The 20,045-nt window shown below is 38.6% G+C and overlaps 1 long non-coding RNA gene and 1 pseudogene across 1 annotated transcript; one reads left to right on the top strand and one right to left on the bottom strand.

The window, feature by feature from the left end:
- Nucleotides 1-640: 640 nt before the first annotated feature.
- LOC109089792 lies at nucleotides 641-4,127 on the bottom strand. The gene is made up of 3 exons (XR_002017842.2): nucleotides 4,112-4,127; nucleotides 3,792-3,925; nucleotides 641-3,360 (listed from the first exon to the last, which is right to left on the bottom strand). It is a non-coding gene; the product is annotated as an uncharacterized LOC109089792 (long non-coding RNA).
- An 8,258-nt stretch (nucleotides 4,128-12,385) lies between these two features.
- The window catches only part of LOC109086077, a 44,164-nt pseudogene continuing 36,504 nt past the window's right edge, over nucleotides 12,386-20,045 (top strand).

Genomic DNA, 20,045 nt, shown 5'->3' with positions numbered 1-20,045 from the left:
CACATTAAGTTGGGTATGTAGCGTAGGCTTGGCCGTAAGGGGTATTGCACAGACAGCCGTCTAACTCCTGGGGGCAACTCCCATTGAAATGGTAGAGTTGGTATTAGTGTTCGCCACGGATTTTGGCCTGCACTCCCCTCAGCATGGCGGGCGTGGGTATACTGTTCCCATAGCGACCCTAGGAGGACGCAGTTCGAAGTTCCCTTGAAAGGGGAACGTCTCAGGTTACGAATGTAACCATGGTTCCCTGGTAGGGAACGAGACACTGCGTCCTGTTCACTTGCCGCTTGAACTGACCCTGATAGCACACGTACATCTCGGTGACATCTACGGTAAACGTACCCATTTGGCACACTTCCATTTTTTAAATCAAATCATTAAAAGACAAAATAATTTTTTATCCTACTTGATATCTTAACAAATTGATATGTTTGTTACTATATACCTCCTATAATTTCAAGTCAATCAGATCATTGCACGCTGAGATATGGGTCTCCATGTGTTCACACTGTTTGGCGGCCATTTTGAAAAATGTGCTTTTTGTAGGTGTTTTTGAATTTTTTGCATTTTATAGATGTTTAAAACTTTATTTTGGGTGGGTTTCACTACTTATTGTTGAATTTTGTGATTTGTGACTTGGATGTGGGAAATAATTACATTAGATCCAAAAGATTGTGTGCTACGCTAATATATTACTTCACAGACATTACTGGCTTGTGTTTTTACATCCATAATATTATAAACTGACAGTTTATTGCTGGTCTGTGGTTTTACACTGCTGTTATTTTTAAAGATTTCATATTATTTTAAGGTGAGCTTAAAGGGTGCACTACTACGAAAAACACAGTTTCAGTGTGACATCAACAAGAAAAAGTACAATTTCATAGATATTATCAATAATAGTTGATTCAAATAAAATATGTATGAACTTAATACTAGGGTTGTGACGTGAGGAAATTTTTCCACCAGTTAATCAGCATGTGACAACACTGGTAATACTGGTATCACTGTGGTGGGGGGGTCGTTTGAGTTTTCCTTCTTTTCCTCACTTTCCGTCTGTTTTAAATAGCCTGTAATCGCTGTGTGCGTTTTACTTTCAGTTTCAAATTAGCAGCAATTCTGCATCAAGCAGTTTGTTTTTAGTTCGTTTGAGGTTTTTCCTCTCTCCCTCACTTTCCTTAAATAGCTTGTAAAAGCCCCATGCGTTTTTTACTTTCACTTTTAGCGGCAATTCAACATTCAATCAACAACAAAATACAACGTAGAACACAGAACTTTTATTAACAAAATAAAGAAAAATACATATACTATATGCCTAATGTAAAATAACAACTAAAATTTTAAATAGGTATACAAAACTAAAAATCAGTAAACAATGAGGAGCAAATAATTTTAAAATGTATAACATTTATTAGCAAAACGAAATAAGAAAGTTTTGAGGCAAAGATGGCATAGGCTACACCTTCATGTAAAACAATGAAAAAAAAAAAAATACACAGTTTAGATAAAACTAGCAAAAACTGTGGAACCAAATAAATGAGAAATGGATGTTAAAAAAAAAAAAAAACTTCCAATATATCACTTAGATTAATAGCAGAAGTCATCAGGGTTTTCAAAATCCAAAATATTTTTTTAAAAAACAGGCGCTTTTACATTTCGTTTTGAAACTCATCCTCCATCATCTCGTCTTTTTCACCTCACTCTTCTCATCAGTCAGCTCGACTCACTCTCATCACGTGATAAATCTGATTAGTGTTGCGCTACTATCGTTCGTTCGGTGTGCTGAATTGAACATTACTACAGAGGTTTTCAGATGTTTAATGAGGCTCAGAGGTGGCATGAGTGCAATTAAATTCATAAATTCATGTGGAGATTAATATTTTAAATTTAATATTTCTGTTTTCAGAATTTTGTGATTTAAATATATAAAATCAATATCACATTTGCAAACTTCCTTAATAACTTGACCGATAATCATAAATGACCGATAATCATAAAATGCTTAATATCGGCGCCGATAATCGGTCGACCCCTACATTGAACATCGATATTATACTTAATAAACAGACTTTAAATATAAACTAATGGTTGTCACTTTAGGTTTATCTTTATAAAATGGTTAATAACTTTTCACATCTTTAAGATAAAATCTAGATGCATGTAATGTTTATGCCCGAAGATGAAACAGGCATGTCGTCTCTACAAAGAAGCAGCCATCAGAAACCTGTCGTATCTGTCCAGAAAAAAAGCAACTAAAGGCTGGAATACACTACACGACTTTTAAAAAGTGAACATTTTTTAAACTCCAGGCATCATACACATACAGATTCATAGTAGTATAATATTATTGTAAATAGTCAAAAGGAAAACTGGGCATCATACACTAAACCACTGAGAATCAGACACTACAAGACTTTAAATTATATCCGATCACATCAAACTCACACAGAAACATGTGACAAAGGAGGCTGAAAATATCAAACATGTTTGATCTCCTCCGACTGGATAGAATCATAGTCTGAAACTAAAAATCTGTGACCATCAAACACTACAGGATTTTCTATTAGATATGTCAGCTAAAATTTACAGACTTTTTTTGATTGACTTTGTACCTTCAAATAAAATCTTTTTTAATTATTCTTTAAAAAGGTTGTTTAAAATAAACAATAACTTTTTATAAAACATGATGTGAGCTTAATGGGAACAGGTGTGTGGTTAAAGAGTACACAAACACAGCCATTAAGCACAGCCAGACTTTTTGCATTTAATGATGTATATTTTCATCAAAATGCTTTTGTCATTTAAAATAAAATGATGTATTTTTGTGAGATTAATATTTTATTTTAACATAACTTCTTGTACTGAAAACAATATCTTGTGCAGTAAAAATGTCTCAATGTAGATTTCGGTGAGCTTAATAGGTATGTTTAACACTATTCGACATCTGCATTTACATCTACAAGACGTATTTTTAGGTTGTTTGCTCTTCTGCAATACGTCTATTGGATGTTTTCTTTTAGATATCAAACAGACGTCTATTAGATGTCTTTAAGGTGTTTATGATTTACCATGCATGTAAAACTATCATCATACAGACGTCTGTCAGATGTTTGTAGACAGCAGTTTCAATAAAAATGTCAAATATCTTAATGGAGCACTTGAACATCTCTCAACAAACTTGTTATATTTGCAGGTCTAATCAGATCCGTCTGCACTCTCAGACCATTTAAATGTTTTAACACTTTTTTTCAGATGTTGTTAATTTTACAGATGTTGTCTCAGACTGCTGCTAATATTAATATATAAATGTACATCTGTATCCAAACTCAAACTCTGTACTTTACTGTCAAATGTCCATTTCTGTAAGACAAATTATGTCACAATATTAGTCATTGCATTTGGTGAAATATAATGGTTATATTGTGATTAAGATTAGTTTCTGTCCCCTCCTCCTCGACAGTTAACTAGTTAATATTTATTGCTATTCACATTCAGGTATGATAATAGTAGAGTCGTGCTTTTACAGACAAAAAGTACAAAGTAAATTATGCACAATTTATAAGTATATCTTAATGTATATTATTTTTGCTAATTCAGTCTATGATAATAACGTATGCACAACTCGGAGTAGGATCTCCTCAGCTGCACTTGAAGCAGTGTTTGCTGCATGTCAAATAAAACCACTTTAATAATAACACTCATATGATATTCTTCAAAAATATATTAATTTCTGTAGAGACTGATATTTTAATACGAATCAAATGAGTTCAGCTTTGAGAATGAAAACCAACCTGTTTGTTCCTCGGTATCTTCTTGTTTGAGTCTGAATGCTTCTTCAATCTTCACATCTTCAGTCTCCTCTTTAATAAAGGCCATCTTTATAATAATGTGTCATGAATCTCAGCTGTTTCAGCAGCTTTTCTGTCTAAGACGAGAAACATTAACAGAGAGACAAATAAACCCAAACTGTCGAATAAATCACATCAATAAGAAGTCCCTTGAATAGTTTCTCCATCATTTTCTTTAACTTTACATCGCTTGTAAATCTATCATATAAAATTAACGGTTTACATATAATTATATCTTTGAAATGGTTTTTAAAAACACAAACCTTCATTGATCTGAATCAACTTCAAGTTGGGGTGGGGTTCATTGTTATGTGGTATCACCACCACACCAAAATAAAAGTCCCATTCAATTTGAATGCTTGGATATTTACATACAAACAGATACACATTAAATAATACAGATAATGAGACATATGTATTCAGAGTTTTGTTCTTGGTGAAATATCTGTTTAAGCACATGCTGAGTAATTGTGTGAGATCATATCTAAAAGGCTAAACATTCATGTTTGGGTACAAAAAGTCAGGAACTTTTTCCTTTTATTCTCTTCCAAAAACAAGACATTTTTTGTCATTTTTGTTTGATGCATTTCCCAGTGTCATAGAAAAAAAATATCATTTATACAAGCTTGTCAATAAAACAAAAACTTTATTATGGACAGATTATTAAAAAAAAGAGGCCATAATCAACAGTTAACTTGTTGAATTATTGTGCAAAATTAATCTCCCCAGCATTATGAGGAAGTATAAGTGTACTCATAAACCAAATGCCATATATGTCATTTTCATGCATAAAATAAGGGCTGTATGAAGTTTTTAAAGGATTTAAGAATTGACCTCATAAACCATAATCTGGATGCATATATGTCCTTGTAAAAGAGGTAATGATTTGTATGTTTTTCTCACCAGCTATCATTAAATATATTCACAAATTAACACTTCATTTTGACAGATGTACAGGTGAAATTGAGTGAATTGGTGGGTTTTTGTTAAATGTGAGCCAAAATCATCACAATTAAAAGAACCAAAGCCTTAAACTACTTCAGTCTGTGTGCACTGAATTTATTTAATATACGAGTTTCACAATTTGAGTTGAATTACTGAAATAAATTAACTTTTCCATGACATTCTAATTTATTGAGATGCACCTGTATATCTACATATACATAATATATACCTACATATAAGTATCCATATAAACTAGGGCTGGTAATTTAACATGTTAATAAGATAAATTAATAACGGTGAAAGATAACATGTTAAAATAATTAACGCATTTAACGCACCTGCCCCACCCCAGACCTACGTTGGTCGTCTGACATTTCATACAGCTGACTGATGGCAATTATGAGGCAGGGCAACAACTCACTGCGTGATGGAGCCTAGAGAACAAAGTTTGAATGTCCCTAAAATTCAAGATATTGGGCAAAAATGCCTGTTTGAGTTTTTGTCTCATATTTACATCATAAGAGCAATAGCCTTAGTGCAATATCACACGAGTGCAAATACTGATCTCAGTTCAGTAAGTAATAAGTTAATATTGTGTTATTTTAGACACAATGTTGTCTGTTTTGTTCAATTTGCCAATAAAAATATAAAGACAAAGCAGAACTGTTCGTCTCCGAGCAAAACACAGCTGCATTTCACTTCTTAATGCACGTTTTGAAAGAATTTGGACCATTTGGCACGTTGAACCATTGGCCATAGACACATTAGATTTGAAGTGGATCATCATCATCAGACCGATCGGTGTATGACATCAAAATACAGCGAGAGCGATTTAAAAGTATAAGGAGCCATCTGCTCTCTATAGCTCTTGCGGTAATTTGATGTCACACACCGGTCGGTCTGATGGTGATGATCCGCTTTAAGTGTAACAAGCCTAATGATTCAATGGACCTTTCATAAAGAACCGTTTACTTCACTCCTGAATGAATCAGCGATTTGAACAAATTGAATGAATGAATAAATGACTTGATGACTTAATCATTAAGACATTTACCACCACCTACTGGCAGTTTTAGTTTATGATTTAGAGCAGGGGTCCCCAATCCTGCTCCTGGCGATCGACTCTCCTGCAAAGTTCAGCTCCAACTCTAATCAAACACACCTGCCTTTAATTTTCAAGTGATCCTGAAGACCTTAATTAGTTGCTTCAGGTGTGTGTGATTAGGGTTGAAGCTGAACTTTGCAGGACAGTTGATCGCCAGGAGCAGGATTGGGCACCCCTGATTTGGAGTATAATTTCATTAAAGAAATGGTTTCATATTTCCATAGTAATAATAATAAAATAACTTATAGTTCACCCGCCCAAAAATAACAACTGTCAACATTTACTCACCCTCATGGTCCAAAAGTAAATTTTAAATCAAACAAAATATTTCTTGATACACTTTATTTTAAGTAGCTTATGCCTGTGTAATATTTTAATGTAATGTATTTAAGCTGAGTACTTGTGGGTTAACTCAAACTAAGGTGCAGCTGGATAAGGTGTACAGTATAGATACACATGAAGTACACTTAAGTACAATCTTGATGCACTTTATTTTAAGTAGCTTATGTCTGTCACGGTTCATGAATTCGCTGTCTCTCTCTCGGCTTGTTTAGTGTGCAGGTGTGTGTCTGTGGGCGTGGTCTCTGATCACGCCTGATTAACAGCACCACCTGCTTCTCGTTGTATGTGTGTATTTAAGTGCAGTAACTGGTGTCTCATGTTGTCAGATCATTGTGGTTGTTCCGTTCTGTTACCCTGGCTGTCTTGGATCGTGGATTCCCCGGTTGTTCTTCGTCGAGTCTTCTTGTTCCCCGCACCGGAATCACGAGCACCTTCACTGGGAGATACAGCACTGGAGCACCGCGGATGATCATCGTTGTCCACCGAGGTCCCTGCGCCACCCACCATCTGAGCTTGTGATCGTCGCCACTCCTACCCCTTGACTTCACGTTCCTTGTTGTCTGTTTGTCTGACCATATTATATCTTGTCATTAAACTGCCTTGCTTTTGCATCCTGTCTCTGAGTTGTGATAGAATGATCTGACCCGATCATGGATGCAGCAGGCACTACCGGCTGGAACGAGTTCGCCTCTCGATGTCTGGCGCGGATGGATCAACAAGAGGAAAGCACCGCCAACACGGGTTGGGCGATCCAGGCTCTTGTGGCGCAGGTGTCCGAGCTCACCCAGCAACTTCAACACCTGCGAAGCCCCACTGCGCCACCCACACCGCCAGTGTTACCAGTTTCCCCCGAGCTGTCTCATCAGCACGAGCCCCGTTTACCCACACCGGAAGGATACTCAGGTGAGCCCGAGTATTGCAGAGCATTCCTCACCCGTTGCTCAATGTATTACTCATTGCAGCCGCAGACGTTTCGTCAGGAACCAACCAAAGTGGTGTCCGTCCTCACCCTTCTGTCGGGCAAGGCGGCTCTGTGGGGGACGGCGGTGTGGGGAAATCAGGATCCATGCTGCACCTCGTTCCAGGCACTCTCAGAGGAGATGAGGAGGGTCTTCGATTGTGCGGCGGCGGGTAGGGAGGCGGCCAGACTACTCGCCGATCTCCGCCAGGGGGAGTGCTCGGTGTCGGAGTACTCCATCCAGTTCCGCACCCTGGCCGCAGAGTGCCATTGGAACGAGGAGGCGCAGTGGGACCGGTTCCTGCATGGGTTGGCTGACCGGGTCCAACGGGAGATCTACATGCTGGACCTTCCGCTCAGTCTTAATGGACTGATTGAACTGGCATTAAGAGTCGACGCGTGCTTGAGTCGCATGAGCGGTTTTCGTCCAAGGACCTCAGTTCGCAGCGCAGAGGACTCGCGCGGAGAGGACACGGTCAGCCCTGTCTCCGATCCTGAACCCATGCAGGTGGGCAGAGCTCGGCTTTCCCGGGAGGAGAGGGAGAGGCGGAGATCCCAAGGACTTTGCCTCTACTGCGGGGGAGCGGGCCACTTCATTCACTCCTGCCCAGTAAAAGATCAGGCCCGGTAGTAACGATGAGGCTACTATCGGGTGGGATCTCCGCCGAGAAGACCTCATTCACACACCTCCCGGTAAGACTAAGGTGGGCAACCCAGACGCACGAGACAAGGGCACTACTGGACTCTGGGGAAGAAGGTAACTTTTTGGATTTTAAACTGGCACAACAGCTCCATATCCCCATGGTTCCCATTCCTCACAAGATTTCCGTTAATGCTTTAAATGGACAGCAACTCCCAGACATTTCTTACACCACCGAATCCATAACCCTCATCACTTCTGGCAACCACTCCGAGAACATTACATTCCTCCTCATGGACTCACCTCTGGCACCTGTAGTTCTTGGTCACCCCTGGCTCACTCTGCACAATCCCAGTATCGATTGGGTACACAATTCCGTGTCTGCTTGGAGCATCCCTTGTCATAAGTCTTGTCTTGTGTCTGCGTCTGTATTCCAGGAAGAGGCAGGGAATTTGTCTAACGTGCCCGAGGAGTACCTGGACCTGAGGGGTGTGTTCAGTAAGTCCCGGGCTGCTTCTCTACCTCCGCATCGTCCTTACGACTGTGCCATAGACTTAGTATCAGGTAAGACTCCGCCTAAGGGCAAGTTATATTCACTCTCGGTTCCAGAGAGGGAGGCTATGGAGAAATATATTTCTGATTCTCTGGCATCCAAGTTCATTCATCCTTCCTCATCTCCGGCGGGGGCGGGGTTATTTTTTGTGGGGAAGAAGGATGGATCTCTGCGACCGTGTATTGATTACCGGGGGTTGAACAACATCACGGTAAAGAATACTTATCCTTTGCCGTTGATGTCTTCAGCCTTCGAACGGTTGCAGGGAGCATCCATTTTCACAAAATTGGATTTACGTAATGCTTATCATTTGGTCCACATTTGAGACCGCATTTAACACCCCTAGGGGGCACTTTGAATACTTGGTCATGCCCTTCGGGCTGTCCAACTCCCCAGCGGTCTTCCAGGCACTCGTCAATGACGTGCTGAGAGATATGGTTGATCAGTTCATATATGTTTACCTGGATGACATATTGATTTTTTTCATTTTCTCTCCAGGATCTTGTTTAGCACGTCAGACGAGTGCTTCAGAGGTTGCTAGAGAATGGGCTTTTTGTCAAGGCGGAGAAATGCGTTTTTCATGCACAGTCTGTTGCTTTCCTAGGGTTCATTGTCTCGTCTGAGGGAGTGCTCGTGGATCCTGACAAGGTTAGGGCTGTGATAGATTCCCGTAAGGCCTTACAGAGGTTTCTGGGGTTCGCCAATTTCTATCTGCGTTTTATTCGCAATTACAGCCAACTAGCCACACCTCTGACTGCCTTGACCTCCCCCAGTACGACGTTCAGGTGGTCCGATACAGCTGAGGCTGTATTTGCCAAACTGAAGAGTCGCTTCGTTTCGGCTCCAATCCTCGTTGCCATTGATCCATCACGTCAGTTCGTGGTGGAGGTCGACGCATCAGAGGTGGGGGTAGGAGCAGTACTTTCCCAACGTTCTTCTGCAGACGACAAGATGTATCCCTGTGCGTTTTTTTTCTCATCTTTTATCACCTGCCGAAAGTAACTATGACATTGGTAACCGAGAGTTGTTGGCAGTCAAGTTAGCGCTGGAGGAATGGCGACATTGGTTAGAAGGCTCAGGGGTACCTTTTACTGTATGGACCAATTACAAGAATTTAGAGTATATCAGAACCGCCAAAAGACTCAACTCTAGGCAGGCTCGGTGGGCACTTTTTTTCGGTCGTTTTGATTTTTCTCTTTCGTACCGCCCGGGTTCCAAGAACATCAAATCCGACTCTTTATCTTGTATTTTTGATCATTCCGAACGCCCGTCTACTCCCGAGTGTATTTTACCCGAGACACTTATTGTCTCCACTCTCAGGTGGGAGGTCGAATCGAAGGTCATGACGGCCTTAGAAGGGGTAACGCCTCCGCCCGACTGCCCACCGAATCGGTTGTTTGTGCCAGAGGGGTATCGGTCTGACGTCATTCAGTGGGGCCATTGTTCCAGCATAGCATGTCATCCAGGGGTTAATCGTACCACCTGTTTGGTAAAGCAACGATTCTGGTGGCCTTTAATGACTCGCGACATCCGCAATTTCATCTTGGCTTGCTCGGTTTGTGCCACTGGTAAAACTTCCAATCGACCTCCAGATGGGTTACTTCAACCGCTGTCAGTCCCTTCGAGACCCTGGTCCCACATCGCTCTAGATTTTATTACCGCCCTCCTGCGCTCCCAGGGCAAGACGGTCGTTTTGACCGTCGTGGACCGGTTCTCGAAGGCGGCTCATTTAATCCCCTTGCCTAAATTACCTTCTGCCAAGGAGACAGCGGTAACTGTGATAGATCACGTCTTTCGGTTACATGGCCTCCCGATAGACGTGGTTTCTGACAGGGGTTCCCAATTTGTGTCCAAATTTTGGCAAGAATTTTGTAGATTACTGGGGGCGAGTGTCAGTTTATCTTCAGGGTTTCATCCCCAAAGCAATGGTCAAAGTGAGAGAGCCAACCAGGATTTGGAGAGAGTGTTGCGATGCAACTCTCGATGGTGGTGTACGCCCACAATTCGTTACCAGTGTCATCCATGGGCCTTTCTCCATTTGAATGTAGTTTAGGTTACCAGCCACCAATTTTTCCCAGTATGGAATCCGAAGTCGCGGTCGGTTCCGTTCGCTCGCGTTTTTGTCACCTGGAGAAGAGCCCGTGAGACTCTGCTCCAGGTAGGGGCACGCACCAAGGCAAAGGCCGATCGCCACCGGTCGAAGCCTCCCGTATACGTCGTTGGTCAAAAAGTGTGGCTTTCTACTAAGAACATTCCGCTACGATCCGTATGTAATAAGTTGGCTCCCAAATTTATTGGCCCGTTCACTGTCACCAAGATCATTAGTCCGGTGGCAGTCCGCCTCAAACTCCCTCCTGCGTACAGGAGAATTCATCCCGCCTTCCATGTGTCAAAGATAAAACCTGTGTTTCATTCACGTATTAATCCGCCGGTCCCGGTTCCTCCCCCGCCGCGTCTCGTAGATGGGGAACCCACTTATTCGGTTAACCGTATTCTGGATTCGAGAAGGATTCCAATACTTGGTGGACTGGGAGGGTTACGGTCCGGAGGAGAGAAGTTGGGTTCCTGCTAGGGACATTCTGGATCACTCCCTGATCGATGATTACATTGACAGGTAAGTCCGGTGAGGAACGCCAGGAGGCGTTCCTAGGGGAGGGGGTACTGTCACGGTTCATGAATTCGCTGTCTCTCTCTCAGCTTGTTTGGTGTGCAGGTGTGTGGCTGGGGGTGTGTTGTTTTGTGAGTGGTGTTTGATAGCGCCTGATTAGTCTCGTTATGTGTGTGTATTTAAGTGCAGTAACTGGTGTCTCATGTTGTCAGATCGTTGTGGTTGTTCCCTGTGTTCCGTTCTGTTCCCCTGGCTGTCTTGGATCGTGGATTCCCCCCGTTGTTCTTCGTCGAGTCTTCTTGTTCCCCGCACCGGAATCACGAGCACCTTCACCGGGAGACACAGCACTGGAGCACCGCGGAGGATCATCGTTGTCCACCGAGGTCCCTGCGCCACCCACCATCTGAGCTTGGGATCGTCACCACTCCACCTTTGACTTGCTGTCCTTGTTGTCTGTTTGTCTGACCATATTATATCTTGTCATTAAACCGCCTTGCATTTGCATCCTGTCTCTGAGTCATGATACAGACAGCATCTCCCTGACATGGCTGCTTCAACACTAACTGCGGTTACTGAAACCACGTCTTCTTTCTTTACTTGAACATTTGGGCGGCATTACGCAAATATTTCCACATAGTGACGTAAAGATGTGGGGGCATGTTAGAACGAGCCGTTTTAGGGGGGTGTGGCAGAGTCTTAACTTTGATAAAGAATATCTCTTTGGATTTGAGACGTTAGTTTTTACAGATCTTCTTTATGCACCAAGAGCTTGTAACACTCCAAAGAGAAAGGAAAAATTTAAATCGCATCATATGACCCCTTTAAAATTCAAGTTGGTCTTAAAAAATATTTATTTTAGGTTAAGCGTGATGATTTTTTTTTTTAATTTATTATTATTATTTTGTCTATTCTTGTTCTTTCTTTTTCTTCTTTTTTGAAGTGTATGCATGCAGTGGCATCATGTCTTGTATGTTGTGCTAAATGAACGATTGCAAATGTTGATACTGACCAGTGAACGGAGAAAAATGTATATGTGCATGTTATGTGCATAATATGTGCAAGAAATATACTCGCATTTTATTCTCTCTCTGTCTTTATTTTACTACCGTTCTCAACTCTGTTGATTTGCACTGGACAGGAAGAACAAGGTGAGATCTTGCATACTTAACATAGCTTGACCACGGAGTGTGTCTAAACCAGTCACACTGAATCTGACTAAACCTCAACAAACATCAGCATCTAGATTGACAGTGATGCTTATATTGTTTTATAAAAATAACAAATGAAGATAACTTTAAAATAATCATCAAATAAATAAAACTTCAATGAATAAAACTGGTTCATGATAATGAAATGAGACACTGTTCATTTGTTGTAGATGTTGCTATGGTGATGTCAGTCAGAATGGCTCCTCCTCTTCCTCTGATCTTTCTGCTCGTGATTCACAGTGAGTCTCTGCAACACTTCAGAAACACTTGCCCTGTGTCTCAGTGTTCATACTGTCCATCCTAAATAGTATGATTACAATAAGTGTGTCCCAAAGCATAATATTTTGCAAAGAGTATGCCAAAAGTCCACAGATGGTCTACTATTTCAGGTCGATTTTTAACGTGTGGATCTGTGCACACTCTAATGGCTAAAACTGCCCACAATCCATTGCACTTTGGAGAAGAATTCAGTCCAGAACTACAAACACGAATAAAACACGTTAGGAAAACTACAAACGTGGTACATGAGCGCGATCAACGGTTTGGTAGAGAGGTTTACAAAAAGGGGTTTGAATTACTAATAATCAACATTTAACATGGTAAAAAAAAAAAATATATATATATTATATATATTATATATATAATTATATATATTTATTGTCATCCGTGTTATATTTCATCTGCAACAGCAATGTGAACTTTTATAAACATCTATTTGGTCGTTAATTTTTAAATGCATCATGTAGAAAATGAACAGAGTTCTCCACATGAAAGACCCACGACTGGCAGATCAACAAGCTACTTATTATCTCTCCAGTATGGAAGGAAGTTAAATTAAATTAAATGTGGAGGATGTTAACTGTGACAAGATGATTGACTGGCAGTTTACAGTGACAGGGTGTGTGTAACAGGTGCAACAGAGCGGTCCTTTAAAGACGCAATTGTGTGACGTGATAGTATGTCCTAAAGCTTGCCTACTCTTCTACTACACACTCAATAGTGTGTCCTTTTTTCACCAAAAGAGTACATACTTTAAGAGCATAGTATAAGTAGGCACATTGAGACGCAGGGTCAGACATTTTTCCACCAATGTCCTTGATACAAAAGCTGCTGCTATTTTGATCACTATATCAATTGTTTCAGGGGTTTCTAGTGCTAATCAGAGTGTGAGTTACAGTCATTCACACATTTGTGCACTAGAGAACTCATCAGTGATAATGAGCTGCAATTATACATACCATCCTGGACATCAGATCAAGAAAGTGTTCTGGACCAAAGGCTCTGAAGAAAATGTAGAGCCTCCAGATCTGTCTGAGGACCCTGAATACAGTCAGAGGCTTCAGTATCTGGGAGACACACAGAAGAACTGCACCATCAGACTGAGTCATGTGACACAGAAGGATTCACACATGTACTACTTCAGATTCACTATAAATAAACCGGATAAGAAGTGGACTGGTAAACCAGGAGTGTCTCTTACTGTCACAGGTGACTTTGATGAGGTTTCACTCTTCTTCTGTGCATTATGTTGAATAATAATCAGTGTATGACAGCAGCACTAGATATAATGTGTGTGTTGTGTTCAGATCTTCAGGTGGAGTCTCCTGAGAGAGTGACAGAGGGAGATTCAGTCAGTCTGACATGTAAAAGCAGCTGCACTCTGACTGACAGAGCAACATTCATCTGGTACAGAAACTCACAGCCATTAACTGAGAGAAGAGACAGAAACAATCAACTCCTGCTGCAGTCAGTCAGAAGAGAGGATGCAGGCAGATACAGTTGTGCTCTACAGGAACACACTTACATCTCTCCTGCTGTTCAGCTCAGTGTCACGTGTGAGTATGGATTCATTAGTTCTCTTTAAAACTTGTCGAGTTTATTTTTGGAGCTACACTTCTCATTTGTGTCCTCTTTAGATCCACCAAAGAGCGTCTCAGTGTCTGTCTCTGGTGAAATAGTGGAGGGAGATTCAGTGACTCTGATCTGCAGCAGTGATTCAAACCCTCTTGCTCTGAACTTCAGCTGGTTTAAGGAGAATCAAAGCTCCTCTGTTGGATCTGGACAGAGTTTCAGAGCACTACAGAGTGGACGCTTCTACTGTGAGGCTCACAATCAACATGGATCTCAGAGATCAGATGCTGTCACTCTCACAGGTCAAGCTTTTATTAACACACTCCTGTATCTTCACATCATTCATCAGTTTGTTAATTATGATGATCTTCCTCTTTCAGTTCATCATTTGGCTGGTAAGAGTCTAGTGTTTGTGATCACAGTGGCTTCTGGAGGAGTATTCATCATCATCATCATTATACTATTTACAATGTAAATAAAATAATGAGTATATAAACATCATTTACTTTCAAACTAATGCAGAAGGATATTTGATTACTAATTATATATATATGAATCAATGAAATTTACTGTTTGTTTCCTTTTTGACAGTCAGAGGAAAAGGATGAACAGAAGATCTGCTGCACACGAGTATGAGGTGAGATGATTAATTCACCACACACACAAAAATCAATATAAATTATAGTTTTTTTTTTCTTTATATATTTATAGTATATTTATTTATTTATTTATTTATTTATTCTCCCTCTTTCTTTGCCCTGTAGAACAATGATCCAAGTGCAAGCACACACTGTAAAACCCGACAAGTAACTTAACTCAAACCGTTTGAGTAAACAGATATCCTTAAAAACCTGACAAGTTAGGTTTACTCAAACCGTTTGAGGAATACCGATTGCCTTAAACCATTTAAGTTTTAAAACTAACACACTGTAAAACCCGACAAGTAACGTAACTCAAACCTTTTTGTGTAAACAAATATCCTTAAAACATGACAAGTTGGGTTTACTCAAACCGTTTGAGGAAACCGATTGCCTTAAACCATTTAAGTTTTAAAACTTAACAGTTATGAGTACTCTGAACTTAATTCAGTTGAGTTCACTGAAAGAAGATATACATTGCAATTAAGTAATTAAGTGATTAATTGAGTGATAATTGAGCATTAGTGATGAACACCTGCTGTTAACAAACAGAGATTACTGAAGAAAAGAGAGAAAGGAACTACAACTAACTTCAGACACAGCCTCACTAAAAGCTGACAAGTTATGTTAACTCAAACCGTTTGAGGAAACCGATTGCCTTAAACCATTTAAGTTTTAAAACCTAATAGTTGTGAGTACTCTGAACTTAATTCAGTTGAGTTCACTGAAAGAAGATATACATTGCAATTAAATAATTAAGTGATTAATTGAGTGATAATTGTGAATTAGTGATGAACAGCTGCTGTTAACAAACAGAATTACTGAAGAAAAGAGAAACACAAGAACTACAACTGACTTCAGACACAGCCTTAGATAGAATAAACTGAAATAAAATACATTAAATATCTCAAGATCTGATTAAACAACCCCACAAACAGCATCACCAGCTCACTTATTAATAACCAGACTGACTTTATTTCTGTCAGACGTCTACAGAAGATCTGATTGAGAATTAACTAAGGTTTAGATGTTGATTTATTGTTTCATTTGAAGTAAGCATGTTAGAGATCAGTGTTTTGCTTTAGTTGGGCTCTTGACCCTTGATTTCTGTCTTAGTTTTTTTCTTTGGCTGTTGTAACCATTTGTTGTAACTCAAAAGCCCAGAGAAAATATCATCAGGTGTTATACACACACACACACACACACACACACACACACACACACACACACACACACACACACACTCTTAGAAGCTGCTTTTTTCCAAAGCAACTTACAGTGCATTCAGGTTAGCATTTTTTTTATCTCAGCAGTATCGAGCTGTTGGTTGTTATACTGTATATTGGTGATGATAATCATTGAACTGTTTGGAGTTCAATCTCCGATGAAATACGTGTTGTGTAATTAGTTGGATTGATTACAGTAAAAGTGATTCTAAGAGCCAGTGGTTCTGTGATAATCAGTTAATATAAAGAACTTTCCAAACATTTTGTTTTCTGTGGTGTCACTTAGTCACACACAGACATCAATTATCAGCATATGAACCTCAACAATGGTGACCATAAAAAAAAAAAACAACAACAATGCAGCAGAGCATGCTGGGAGCCATGGATGAGTTTTGTATTACAATAGTACCCAGCATGCATTGCAGCATGTTTTTTTATTTCGTAACCATTGTTGAGGTTCATATTCTGATTATTGATGTCTGTGTGTGACTAATTGACACCATAGAAGACTGAACTGTTTGGAAAGTCCTTTATATTAAGTGATTATGAAAGAACCGCTGACTTTTTGAATAGCTTTTGTTGTAATCAACTGAACTAACTATAGAACACCTATTTAGTAAGATTTCAAAATCTGAACAGCTGCATAATTGATGATTATCATCACCAATATGCTGTATAACAATCAATACCTGATCATATTTTCTCTGGGTTTTTTGAGTTATAACAAACATGTTTCAAAAACACATGGTTACAACGTCCAAAAAAAATTATCTAAGACAGAAATCAAGGGTCAAGAGCCCAACTAAAGCAAACACTGATCTCTAACATGGTTACTTCAAATTAAACAATAAATCAACATCTAAACCTTAGTTAATTCTCAATAAGATCTTCTGTAGACGTCTGACAGAAATAAAGTCAGTCTGGTTATTAATAAGTGGAGCTGGTGATGCTGTTTGTTAACAGCAGCTGTTCATCACTAAAGCTCAATCAGCACTTAATTAATCACTTGATTACATAATTGCAAAGTTTTAAAACTTACATGGTTTAAGTAAAGGCAATCTGTTTACTCAAATGGTTTGAGTTACTGTGACTTGTCAGGTTTTACAGTGCATATATGACTCTAGATCTCAAGTCCAGTTCTTCTGATGTGTACAACACACTCACAATAAGTGGTCTCAAAAACTACAGTACAAACGTGCATGTGCAAAAGAATTTGTGCATTAAAAAGTGATTGAATCTATTAAATAATCAATGTGTATTTCACATAGTATTTAAGTGAATTAAAAGATGTTATTTAGTCTATATCTTCTGAATATAGAAATCAGTCAGTAAGTATGAGATCCAGAGGGTCTTCTCAATATAATCAATATAGATATAAACTATCCTCAGTAGTCAGCAGATATTAAACAGTCTTTTCCTTCTGTTTCAGTATGTGTTGAGTCGGTGTTTATAAATGTATCTGCATCAACGTAGACGTAATCTGAAGCTGTCAACACTGGACATGAGAAAGCATTTTTTTATTTATTTATTTAAATGTTTTTTTTTTTTTTTCATTGTTGGGTTATCATTGGAATCACATTTAATAATTGTGGAGTGCTGTAGAGCTGGGGAGAACACTAATGTTAAGATGACATTAACTCAAAAGATGATACATGCTGTTCCTTGTTCTGACTCTTGTTCATTTATTCAACAAGTACGCAGCAACAACCAAAACATCCTGTATTAACTGTATTAGTTACACATAACACTGACAGGCATTTCACATAGTTCATGCATTACCATAAATGCTATAATACTCTCCAACTGTCATTACAAACACAGGCATCATTTTGATGATTTCGATTAGTGACGTTGCAGAGGTTGGGATTCTGGATGGGGTTATTTCCTGTGCTACCCACCTCTACTGCCCACTAGATCCTGTCAGTTCTCTTTTTGACAATAAACTGAAGTTAAAAAAAAACTCTCAAGGGTGTTGAAGAATTAGCTGTCTGTCTGTGGTCAAAGTGATGAAATATAATCTTACACAATATATGTTTGAAATTCTTCTGAAAATGTTTCCAGGAAGAAACGATGGCCACTATAAAAAAACATATATATATATATATATATATATATATAACGGTTTTATTTTTGTTTAATTTATACCTTCAATGCAAAAACAAGTGAAACTGTGAAAACACCCTACTAGGCTGTATGTCAATAAATCTGTGATCCACTGATCAATCAATGTGGTGGACAGATTTCTTTTTTTTTTTTTTTTTTTTTTTTTTTGAAGCATTTTGGGTTTAATTATAAATAAATGCCATTGGATCATGGTATGTTGTCTACAGTTGCTTGTGTGGGCAGCACCCACGAAAGAGGAAGAAACATTTCTGTCTGCATGGGCACTGACATCAGACTCACCAGAACACATTCAGAGTTAATGTGTAAATATTAATATGTGAATAATATATGGTTAATATTTGTAATAAATGTTTCCATTTCAGACACTTTATTTATTTCATAGGGGCCATTCACAAGGTCACGTGGAGTAACATAAACAATATACAGAAGGAACATCACATACTGCATGCAGTGTGCATAATTAATATAATCTGCTTTAGGCAGATACCTAAAAAAAAAAAAAAAAATATGATTTTAGTTTAATTAATACTGTTGTACAGCCCACAGACTTATTAAATGGGAAATATTCTCATTGAAACCTGATTTATGGAGATGTTTTTGAAGCTAAAGATTGTGTTTTTCTCACGATGTGCGGTCTCGTAGTGATGTCAGTCAGAATGGCTCCGCCTCTTGTTTTGGTGTTTCTGCTCATGATTCACAGTGAGTCATTGGCTAATTAATAAAGTCGCTTATTAAATAAACCTGTTCTTTGTTACTTTCTTTAGCTGGGGATCTGCAAATAATTGTTGAATGATTTGCTGCAAATCACTGTTGAATGATTGTTGAATTCTCATTGACCAGTTTTAAGCAAGATTACCGTATCATGTAAACTTTAGAGCTAAAGTTCAAAAATGACTCCGGTTCCTTAGCTACACTGTAAAAAGTGATACTCTATATTTACTCAATAAAATTGTGGCAACAGATTACAAGCAATATTATTAATTAAATTTAACACATTAGAATTAATTAGAATTAATCAAATGAGATACTTACAAGCAATCATTCAAAATGAGTAAAATTACAATGAAAAAAATAAGTAAAATGTATACAAAAATATTGGTTTTGTTGGACAAAAAACGAGAAGCACCTGGCTGCAACCTGCATATAGAGGTGGGGTTGCACATGTTAACCCGCCCCAAACCTACTCTGATTGGTTCGATCATCTTTCATAGGCATACATTATAGGAAATGTGTGCGTAGTTGGTGTACACTGTTAAAAATAATACACTATATTTACTTAATAAAATTGTGGCAACAGATTACAAGCAATATTATTAATTAAATTTAACACATAAGAATTCATTAGAATTAATCAAATTAAATGTTTAGAAATTAACCATTCAAAATTAGTCAAATAGCACACAAAAAATAAGTAAAGTTTAAAAAAAATAATAATTCTTTGAGAAAGAAAAACAAAACACTATGCTAATGAATACTATGTTATGCATACCAGGCCAGTATTTGGTGATTAAGAAACACAGAGCAAAAAATGTAATTCACAAATTCATGTTTTTGTTGCTTACATGGAGATGATACAGGCATTGTGTTCAAAAGCTTATGTTTTCAAGCCCCCAAAACAGAGTTATTGAAGACACCTAATGTTAACAAACAGAATCACTGAAGTAGAATAATCTACATTTTGGTTACCATTACGGTGGTCAGTGTTTGCTTTAGTTGAGCTCTTTACCCTTAAACTTTTAAACAAATTTTTTGGTTGCTTTAATTGTAATACAGCAGTTAGACAAGCCAAAGAAGAATAAGATCAGATGGTGTTGGTTGTTTTGACATCATTTGATCTAGATTTCTGAGTTGGTTGTATCTTATCAGCAACAGGCATCCTTTGGATGAACAGTGTAAGGTCTGGTATTTTCAGCATAATCAAATAGATTCTTAGAAGCACTTCTGATCACAACATTATAAAAAAGATTTTTTTTTTTTTTTTTCATTTAGGCACACAGAC

This window comes from Cyprinus carpio, chromosome B1 (assembly GCF_018340385.1).
Source record: "Cyprinus carpio isolate SPL01 chromosome B1, ASM1834038v1, whole genome shotgun sequence".
Taxonomy (NCBI): Eukaryota; Metazoa; Chordata; class Actinopteri; order Cypriniformes; family Cyprinidae; genus Cyprinus; species Cyprinus carpio.
This window is presented reverse-complemented; position numbering and strand designations above follow the sequence as displayed.